The sequence below is a fragment of the Nanorana parkeri genome, unplaced genomic scaffold (assembly GCF_000935625.1).
Source record: "Nanorana parkeri isolate BGI_ZX_2015 unplaced genomic scaffold, ASM93562v1 scaffold77, whole genome shotgun sequence".
Taxonomy (NCBI): Eukaryota; Metazoa; Chordata; class Amphibia; order Anura; family Dicroglossidae; genus Nanorana; species Nanorana parkeri.
In genome coordinates, this window is record NW_017306345.1 from 1,911,668 (window position 1) to 1,922,791 (window position 11,124).

The 11,124-nt window shown below is 40.1% G+C and overlaps 1 protein-coding gene across 1 annotated transcript in view; it reads left to right on the forward strand.

The window, feature by feature from the left end:
• Positions 1 to 11,124, forward strand: part of USP49 (ubiquitin specific peptidase 49) — a 58,859-nt gene that overhangs the window by 20,586 nt on the left and 27,149 nt on the right. Inside the window, exon 2 of the mRNA XM_018576781.1 lies at positions 10,729 to 10,826. The gene's annotated coding sequence lies outside the window, so the exon portion shown is untranslated. The remainder of the gene's footprint in view (positions 1 to 10,728; positions 10,827 to 11,124) is intronic.

An 11,124-nucleotide genomic window follows, 5' to 3' on the forward strand; every position in this document is an offset into this window, starting at 1 on the left:
TTCAAAGTCTAGTGTGGTGTTTTTGTTGTTGTTGTTGTTGTTGTTGTTGTTGTAATTATCTAGGCACTTGGGGGCAGCCAATTTTAACCTTTTATCTTGATGCTGATTAAAAAAGATAGACTGTGTTCAGTAATGATTGGAAACTAGAGACCCTGTGATCTGTGGGCTAGGCATAGAACATAGAACAGCATTTTCTGTATTTATTGGAAGAAAAAAGTACTGTTTTTTTACTCATTCATTTGGTAATGTGTCCCTATGAAATCATGCAAAATGTGAATTTTAATAATTAATGCTAAACCCTTTTTAAAGTAACATGAACAATATAAAAACAAATTCTAGCAGGGCGATTTATTTTGCGCTGTTCTTCCTTTTTTTTTTTTTTTGTCATGTAAATGGTATATAACGTTTGCACTAAAATACCAGTTAACTGTGGCCTATTGCTGGGTCAAATGGATTTAAGGACAGACTGTTTACATGAATTATCATTAAAGCCCGACTAAATCTTCAGATTCCACCTATTCATTTGTTCCCTCCCCCCCCATTGGAGACCCCTTCTTTTTTTTCAATGTTTTACAGGAGCGGTCACAGGAGGCAAGGCCGGGTACAGGGGAGGAGTCAGCTGTCAGAGGAGATCGAGGTCTCCTCCCCGCACCGCTTGCTCAGCCTCTTGTGACAGCGAGTCAGGATGGAGAGAAGTACAATCACTTGCTGATCAGTGATCGCTGAGTGTTTGTAAATAATTGAGGACAGAGTATGTTTACTGTTTCCCCCAATTATAAATGAATGGGAAGTGATCTACATCACTTCATGTTCATTCATGATTGTGGACATGGTAAACATACTATTTAAAAATGTTTAATATAATAAAATAAAAAATATTTTATAAAAATAAATATTTTTTTTTTTTTCGGGTTTGAAAATTTTATTTCAGTGCACCTCCCTAGTTTTTAATATATCCATTGTTTACATCTATTTTAGGATCCAGAAATGTAATCTTATGCTTGTTTACACAATAAGTAAGATGAATGTTTCTGGAGTTGGCATTTAACTTGCACATGAAGTCCTCAAGCTTGCCACATATCCCTCTGCACAAAGCCAGTACATCATCAGTGTACCTTAACAATAGGGTAATGTGTTCTTAAACCCATGCATGCTATACATCTATGTCTACTCCCCCCACTCGAGGTTCAGGCATGCATGGAATGGTGCCCTCACTGCACTGATCGACGTGCCCCACACCTGACTATGGTATCTAACAGCAAACAATTACATTCTGACACCATCACTGTTCAGACTGTATTTTTTTAGACATGTTTGCTACAGCATCCAGACCAATATGGTGTGGAATTGAGGTGTATAATGATATAAACCTCAAATGTTAGAGGAGCCAAAGAGGATGAAGCACCATCAAATGTTGGACACCAGTAGTCCAAATGTATCCACAATATTGTGTCCACAGGATCTTGAAAATAAAAAAATGCAAATATAAAATAATATCAATGGAACTGCAGACCAAACACCCATGAGTAGTGATGAAAGAGTTGCTTAAAAAAGCAAATCAGAAGTGGGGGAAATATATATATATATATATAATGTGAATAGGAGTTTAAGGGAAAAAAACCTATGAGGTGAGTGCTTTTCACTCACCTCATAGTTCTAGCCGACCTGTGACAATGAGACTGTCGCAGGTCGGCTCAGTAGATCGGGAGGTGAGGGAACACATACCGGCGTTTACTCCTCGATCCTGTCACGGCTCTTTGCCGTGACAGGGGAGGGGCTGGGATGTGTTCACTCACTTCCCGGTCTATTGAGCCGACGTGTGACAGTTTAATTGTCACAGGTCGGCTTGAACTATGAGGCTGAGTGATCACCTCATAGTTCTCCTTTAAGGAATCGGACAATGGCTATAGTATGTATAATATATTGCCCGATAACATGTTATATTGAAGGAGTACAATGGCAAATAATTCCACACATTGCAAGCAATTCCTCTTCTACAGTGATTTATAAAAATGATTGGGCTTCATTCTCTTAGAAGCTAAAGGAATTACTACACAGAAGGAATGGGAATATTTGTCAGTAAAGTATCCGGTGATTCCAACCTTTTCATGTGCTGCCTTAATGTCACAAAAATAGTGTCATACCTTCAGGAATTATTTCTGGTCTAGGCGTTTTAACAGAGAAATGCTGTGCTTTTTTTCTTCCTCTTCCTATAACCTCCTTTCTTTGAGATTGGAGTCTTATCTATGGGACAAAATTGACATCAGTAGCGGAACACTTCCTCTAGGAACACCAAAATAAACTCAGAGAATCACATGTGCTTGATCTGGATTACATCAAAGGAAGCAAAGGAGGGAGGGACATTTCCACGATACTTCTACAGCAAGAGGCCAGATGGAGTTTTATTGTGGACTCAGGGGCACCACCTGGTCCAAATGAAGAACTGAACTTTTCATGATTTCATGGATTGTATGATTTTATTCTATTTTATATTTAATGTCTGTCCTGTAAACACTGTTGGGTTTGCTTGTTTTGTTCCTTTCTCTCCCATGTGTGTGGTGGGGGGATAGTGACGGTCACCTTTTAAAATTCCCAATTTTTTCACATGGTTGATATGCTATATAAGACAAGTATAATCACTATATACAGTATCACATTCTCTTCATTGTACATACTTTTTTCCCCTCTCTTCTCGGTGGGGGGGAGGTTTCAGACACCCATACACCCATTTCTATTATCTAGTCACGCTTTATCACAGGTGGTTTTTCTTTACACACATAATCACATTATTCATAGTTTCTCGCTTCTAATGTTGCTTTCTTTAGCAACTCTCATCACCACTCACATGTATTTGGTCTCCAGTTTCATATATACATTTATAAATTTAGTCTATATTGTTAATATTTGTCTTTACTTATTTTTGCAATCCGTTGGACACAATATTGCAGATACATCTGGATTACTGGCGTTCAATAACTAATGGTGCCTCACTCCGTTTTAACGTAACTTTTTTAGGTCATATTTTTCGCCACCTCTGACACATGTCTATCCACTTCTGCTATGACATTTGGAGGATTTATATCTAGAGGGTACATCCACTGTTCAACTATTGCCACATTTGGAAAACATCTTCATGCTATTTTTTTAGTTTGTGGATTGCATTATTTGGAGGATTTGACTGTCCCTACTCTCTGCTTCTGTGATGTCTTGTAGCCCATATAATTTGGAGGTATCAATCCTGGATGAAGGGAAGCCTTTTCCATACCCCTGCTATTATGTGGGATGGAATATTAGTTTCTCTTGTTTTGTGATCCTAGATTTGGGTAACCCTTGTTATCTTTGAACATTTTTTGGAATCTCCTATTGTAGGAGGCCTTGTTTTAATGGAGCCAAGATTAGAGACGCAATTGTATGCAACATTGGCCCATGCTCATCAACTGCAGATATGGTTTTATTAGCATTGTGCCTTTATTTAATATATTATGTATATGTATATTTATTTTTTTGTATTTTGCAGACACATATTCTGCTGGGAAAACTTAGGTCCTGCCATTTGTGTGGATGGTACTTTGCCGTGTACCACCTACCTAAACATTGTTGCTGACCAAGTACACCCCTTCATGGAAACCGTATTCCCTAATGGCAGTGGCCTCTTTCAACAGGATAATGCACCCTGACACACTGCAAAAATAGTTCAAGAATGGTTTGAGGTGCTGACTTTAAATTCTCCAGATCTCAAACGAATTGAGCATCTTTGGAATGTGCTTGAAAAACAAGTCTGATCCATGGAGGCCTCACCTCGCAACTTACAGAACTTAAAGGATCTGCTACTGACAGTTTGGTGCCAGTTACCACAGCTTCAGGGGTCTAGTGGAGTCCATGGCTCAATGGGTTTTTGCAGCAAAAGGGGGACCTACTCAATATTAGGCAAGTGTTCATAATGTTATGGCTGATCGGTGTATATCTATACAATGTTATAACCATAGCACAAATACAATGCAGTGCTTACTTTACTTTCCTTGTAAAAATTGCCTTTGCGTCTCCTCTGCCAATTGGAGTAGTCTTTCTTTATTTAATAGGACAGTAACAATGTCCTTTTATGAATGGAAGGTGGTGTCCGCCCCCACATGACCTTCTTGGAATCGTGCATTTGGTGTTTGAAATGCATCCAAGCCTACCATTACCTTCATCATGTTACTTGACTACCCACATGAGTTTGGTGGGTGACGTGATAGAGATGTGCGCTATTAGTCTTTTAAAATCTGCGATGTGTGTGTAACTTTGCTTCATAAGTTCTGTATTTGTATGGTTTGTTTGTACAGTGTATCCCCACATCTTTCTGCATGCTCAGTTGTGCAGGTTGTATTTTGGTGTCTTTGCAGTCCTGCTCATTATTCTGCGAGCCTGCTGGAGAAAAAGCTGAACCTGAGGACCTTCAGTCCAAGCATTTCCCTGATTTTAGTTTATTTTGTGGCTATAACCTTCTGCAACTCTCCTGCTTTTTGAACATTAACTTGCCAGTCATCTGTTCATCAGATCACCAGTTATTGGGGTGCAGAGCTGACATCAGGAAATAAAGCTCTGCTCCTCTGACAAGATGACTGCCTCATTACAGAGAGTGATAAAGTTAAACAAGGCATGGTAAATCAATCCTGGGGAAAAGATCCACTGCACAGAGCCTGCAGGCAATACTAGGGACAAGTCCTATGCCCTCTGCTTGACTTTATTTTGGGGACAGCATTCTCAGTATGTGCTTACATTTTTTACATGTGAGCTTGTGGTATAGCTTCTGGTGCTGCCAAATCTTAGTTTTTTTTTAAGAGATGTGATACTTGCTACCTATGGGTCCTGGGCATGACTTCCTGGTCACCAGGGAAGTTTTTTAGTCTCCATGGTGACTAGCATTTCTCCAGCCCTGTACGGAAGCATTCAGAGGGATCAAGAGAGGAGTGAAAAGAGAAAAAAAGCTGGAATGTTTTCCAATGTTGTATGAAAAAAGCCATCCCTGCAGATTTCTGCCAGCCACTCATAAATTAGATTGGGAAGCATGTATGTCTCGGGGGATGCTATTGATGCGTTCTTTGATGTAACCCCCAATGCAGGGAACTCTGTGTCAGAAGAGAACTGTTATTGGGAATTGAAATGATTCCCAGTACAGCTCTCAGAGGGCAGCAAGAGACGGAAGAGAAATATATTTGCAGTTGTGTTTGATTTGCCTGGATATATTAAAAATGTAAACCAATAATAAAAATACTGAAGTGTGCTAATTCATCACATATATTCCCTTAGAGAGGAACGAGGTAGAAAGGTATATTTTAATCAAACTTGAAAATGTAACGCCTACTCTGCGTTTATAATGTATTGCACATATTGCATGTATTGTTTTTTTGTTTTTTTTTTCAAAGAATCTATTTTGGAGCTTGTAATTCTGCAGACCAGAACTTATGAGTCTGTAGTTCTTTTATTGTAGATACTGTATAGCACCTGTCCCCCAGCCCCCCCACCCCCATCTCCCAACCTATGCCCCAGCCCCCTGAGAGTTTTTTTGTTGCAAGCTGTAAAACACAGTACGCTGGAAAAGGTACATGAGCTTTTTTCAGGCGATTTAAAGTGCGTTTGGCTGCATAGACGTCAATGGAAGTGACTGAAAACGCAAACGCGTTGCACATTTCTGTGTGCATTTTTACGCATTTGTGCGTACTTTACCACAATGCATTTCAATCTGCTCAATAAAACCTGCATTTTTCTATATGCGTGTGTAACGCTTGTAAAAATGGGCAAAACTTTGCGCTAAAACGCTTATGCCTTGGTGTGAACGGAGATTAATAAAGTGAGGGGAATTTCTCTCTAAGAGCTTGTATACATCAGCCTGCATGCTAAAATGAGCTGTTTTAGCATGCACGCTATTGGCTGATGTGAAAGGGGGGAGCCATGCCTAACATTCTTACACTGGCAGGGCATTGTTTAAAAAAACAACTTTATTGAAATGTCACAAAATGACATTTCATTCATCTCTATTCGCTGCAATGGTGTGGTGACCAATAGTGACTGCAGCTGAGCTTTAAAAATTTGCGGAAAATACAGCATGTATACATTTTTACACATGACCCACCTCAAGGCAGCGTTGTGGTGTGAACAGAGCACATAGAAAACAATTGTTTTATTTTCTGGCCTTGAGGTGAACCTGTGTTTATCTTCACCAACAGTTGTTAGCATAACGGGTGTCCCCATTGCAGTATTTCCTCTGGCTTCTTTTTCTGGTGATGACTAAAATTTTGGATTTCACATAATTTTTTGCCTCAATGACAATGGTCACCAGCAGAGATATATACCACTGTAAAAACTTGACAGAACTTCTAATCCATTCCTACTCTATCGAAAACAAATAAAAAAAAAATACATTTTGGCTATACATGCTCTAACCCTATTGCGAACAGTGACATACATAGTACGTCATTGGCAGCAGGCCAACAGACTAAAGCCGCTAGGTCTCTGTTTTTTCAATTGTGAAGCTGGCTGTTGGCTTTACAATAGAAGCCATTCTGGCAGCTCAGCTGCCCCCAGATCGCTTCTATGGGCTGGTAAAGTGCCCCTCCCCCTGCCCGACACTTCCGCCGTGTTTCCCGGGGCTCCGGAGAGTGGTGAACTTTCCTTCACTAATCAACTCCCTGCTCTATAGGACCGGGAGCAATGCAGATTGCATCACTTCCAGTCCTATAGCTGTCAGTGCTGGGCTCCTGAAGCCAAGCAATAAGCTATCTAAGTAGAGCTGCAGCTAACGATTATTTTCAAAATCGATTAGTTAGTCGATTTATTGAGTTCGCTTAATCGGTTTATCGGATAAAAAATAAAATACATTTTAAAAAATGGCTCCAGTGATGGGACTACTAGTTTGTATTGAGATTGTAGTCCATCACAGGAGCAAGCTTGGACCGGTAGAAGTAAATAAGAAAAAAAAAAGTGTGGTGTGCAATATAGTGAAATGAAAAGTGTAAAATTATATAGCAATGAATGCAGAATGGCACCGGCTATAGAGGACTACAAATCCCAGCAATAGTACATCATACAGCACAATGCAGAATACCACCAGCTACAGAGGAGTACAACAAATGCCAGCAATAATATATTATACAGCGCAATGCAGAATACCACCAGCTATATAGGAATACAACAAATGCCAGCAATACATTGTAGCTGGCGGTATTCTGCATTGCGCTGTATAATGTACTATTGCTGGGTTTTGTAGTCCTCTATAGCTAGTGGTATTAGGCATTGCACCACTGTATAATGTACTATTGCTGGGATTTGTAGTGCTCTATACAGCGCAATGCAGAATACCACCAGCTATAGAGGGATACAACAACAAATCTCAGCAATAGTACATTATACATACAGTGTATAATGTACTATTGCTGGGATTTGTAGTCCTCTGTATAATATACAGCACAATGTACCATCAGCTATAGAGGAATACAAATCCCAGCAATACATTATAGAGCACCAGGTGAGGAGTGCAGGCTTACCTGAGCAGTCTTCCAGCAACTTGCTTCTGAGATAGGGCCTGTCTATCGGCGATTGTCATCCCCCCCACACCTGCTCCTCATTACTTCTCCCCACGTCCCTGTGCCAATCGTGGATGTGGGAGGGCGAAGAGGAGGTGGAGCGTGGATGCGGGCGGGTCTGGCAGCGGCTAGCGTGAGGTGGGGAGGAGGTGCGGCGTGTGAACAGGGCCAACTAACCAGAAGCCGATTAATCGATGATTGAAAAAGTTGTCAACTTTTTCAATCATCGATTTAATCGGCTTCTGGTTAGGTGCCGTCCCCCGCCCCCACGAGCACACGTGCATTCACGCAAACGCGCGTTTGGTGCTCCTACGTACGAAAACGTTGCTTGCACTACAAGTGTCGGGTATCACTGCGCATGACAGAGTGAGAGCAATAATTCTAGGGCAAATATTTATGCAGATCTCTGATGACCTGTAGGGGCTTTCAAAGTGTCGTCTATGGACTTTTTGGGGTACTTTATTTTTTTGTTATTTTACGGGCAATTTTTAACCTGGGCATGTTGGTTATCTATTTACTCGTCGTAACCTCCTCTTTTATATTTTACAAAAACTAAATTTTGGGGTTTGATAAGGAGCTGTGCCAATATCGTGCAACATAAAAATTTGCAACTGCCACCATTTTACTGTACAGGGTGTTGGCTTTCAGAAAAAATATAACATTTTGGGGGTTTGAAGTAATTTTTCAGGCCTAAAATGTGGATTTATATCATGTGTACATGAAATGAAAAAATGGAAAAAGAAGGCATTTGGCAGTGAAAGGGTCCTTTATGGGGTAAATAAATGATTAAGACCTACATCACATTACCAGCACACACCTGCTTTGTAGTAAAATGTGTGTGGTCTTGAGAATTGGTAAACCTCATCTAGTTACCCATGTCATGATTCTGTGTGCAGAAGGTATATCTGCAATTGTAAGTGCATTTGTGGTTAGATTGTTGTGCACATAGACACATTTAAGTTGGTGTAATGCATTCTTTGTACTGAGGAGAACTGCTTGTGTTTAAATATAACCTCACTAAAATGGAGTGTTGCCATTGTAACTAGAAAAAAGCATCTTCCATGTTCTACTTTGCTCATTTTAGAAAAGATTACACTTCTCTTCTGGAAGGATAGGTTCAAAACGTTAAACCTATCCTTGGCTAAAAAAAGAAAATCATAAAAAAAAAAAGTTCTCTTCAGTCATCTGTTAGGAGTCATCTTCGGTGCTTTCCTAACTTAAACGAGACACATGGCTACAAGATCATAAGACTATATAAAAACTTTAATCAAATGACAGACTTTCAGTTCCTATGTTTCCTCTTTGTGGACAGGATGTTTAATTTATTTTATTTTTTTCTCGCTAAAATCTCTTGCAGTGTGCAGAGGTACTCTGTTGATTTGTAGCCTGATGTGCCATGAATTAAGGAGAGGGGGTGTATTTCCACCCCCCACACCCCTTTTATCATGCAGGTATCTTGTGACTCATTCCTGTTATGTGCAGAAAACACTACTGCATGCTTGCTAAACCACATATGGATTACAAAGAAAATTACACAGCCAAAAATATTAGGGCAGTCTACATTCATTGCAATATTAAAGTGACACTAAACTCAGGAGCTAAATCTTAAAAATACATTAAAGTACCTTTTTAATAATGAACAAAAATGTATCTTATTTGTGTATCACTCGGTTGTAGATCCTCTAATCATCTCTAAATTCATGCCGACACTGTCCTTCCTTCTGGAGGGTGGTTGCTTTTGTTCACCATGGTGTGTTGTAAAGTAGCCACTGCTCCAAGCTCACTCCTGTGATAGACTATAACTTCAATACACATTAGTAAACTGAACGTGAGATTGTAGTCCATCACGGGAGTGGTGGCTACTTTACAACATACACAGGGACCATGGGGAACAAAAGTAGCCTCCCTCCAGAAGGAAGGACAGTGTCAGCACCAATTCTGAGATGATTTGAGGATCTATAGCTGAGTGATACACAAATAAGTTACATTTTGTTACTAGGTGAGGTACTTGAATGCATTTTTAAGATTTAAATCATGAGTTTAGTGTAACTTTAAAGTTCAATATCAGAGGCCTTAACCAATTAAACACTTAGGCCTGGTTCACACCTGTACGTTTTGTAGCGCGTTCAACGCTCTACGAACACTCTACAAAACGCTCAAACATGAAAATCCCATTGTTTTCTATGGGTATGGTTCACACCTTGCCGTATTTCAGCCTGTCTGAACGCTCTACAAAACGGCCTACGCCTGAAAAGGTACATGAGCTTCTTTTGTGGCGTTTTTGTCGCGCGTTTCCATTGGGATACAGCCAAGTAGCCCTCGGAAACGCGCGTTTGTTGCACGTTTTTTAAACTACTAATCGCGGTTGGAACGCGCGACAAACGCGCATATTCGATACGCCTAGGTGTGAACAGAGCCTTAGAGGTTGTTTTATAAACTGTTCACACAGCAAACAGCTATGCAAATGAGATTTACAGCAATAATGGCCACTAGATGCAGCCGAGGAGTATACATGTTGGTGGCTGGCGAGGGAGCTTGTGCGCATCACGTAAGGTGATTATAATTCTGTTTAAGTAATTGGTGGGCACTAAAAACAAAAATACCAATGGTCTCTCCAGAAATCCTATTTAGAAAGGAGAGATTTAAGGTGCCCATACACCTTACGATTATGGGGCAATTTTCGTATGTGATCGACTTTTCGTACGACAATCGTATGTGTGCATTGCAGTGTCCGACCGACAGTACTGTACAATCGTACGACTTTTGACGGCCAAGCATGTTTGAAAACTTTGCTAGATCGTACGATTGTCGTAAGGTTGCTGGCGTTTCCGTCCGTCAAAAGTCGTACGATCTACACTGTGCTTGCGCTAACGAAAATACGGCAAATCAATTACCGCATTTCGTCCAGGTGCCTTTCGTTAATTACGGCTAAATTAATCTTGCGTTCATCGGGGCAGGATGGGGCTGCCTATTTGATCATCGGACAAAAAGTTTCGTCCGATAATCGTAAGGTGTATGGGCACCTTTCGATTATGTCCAGTGTAAATTGGGCTTCACAACCCTGTAAATCCATTTAGGTGAATGGTGAAATATAAAACAATTGTCAGCCTTTGTCTGTATAGTCATTTGTATTTATGCAGTTTTTATTTTGTAATTTTTTTTAAAGGTGAATAAAGATGTGTGGTGATCAGCTTTGACTTCAAATGGAGAGTTAATTGCCAGGATTTCAGCAGATGTTAACAGTGCCATCTGATTAGAATTCAGGTATGTAAATGATATTGTCCGTGTTCCCACAGGGCATGCTAAATGGTTATATGGTGCATAAAATACCTTTTTTCTTTGCTTTGCCCAGTGTGGCTTACCGCTTTTGTCTTTCAAATTGTAGCAATCGTTACAGGAAGGGATTGCAGCAGAACCAGTCATCATTAGCAGACAGTTATCAAGCAAACTAGTGACACAATTGGATACAAATTCATCTCTCATTTAGCAAAATCTATGTAATAATATTTTACTGTGCATTTTGTGTTTGTTTTTGTTTTTTTTCACCCCCCCCCCCTCCCTC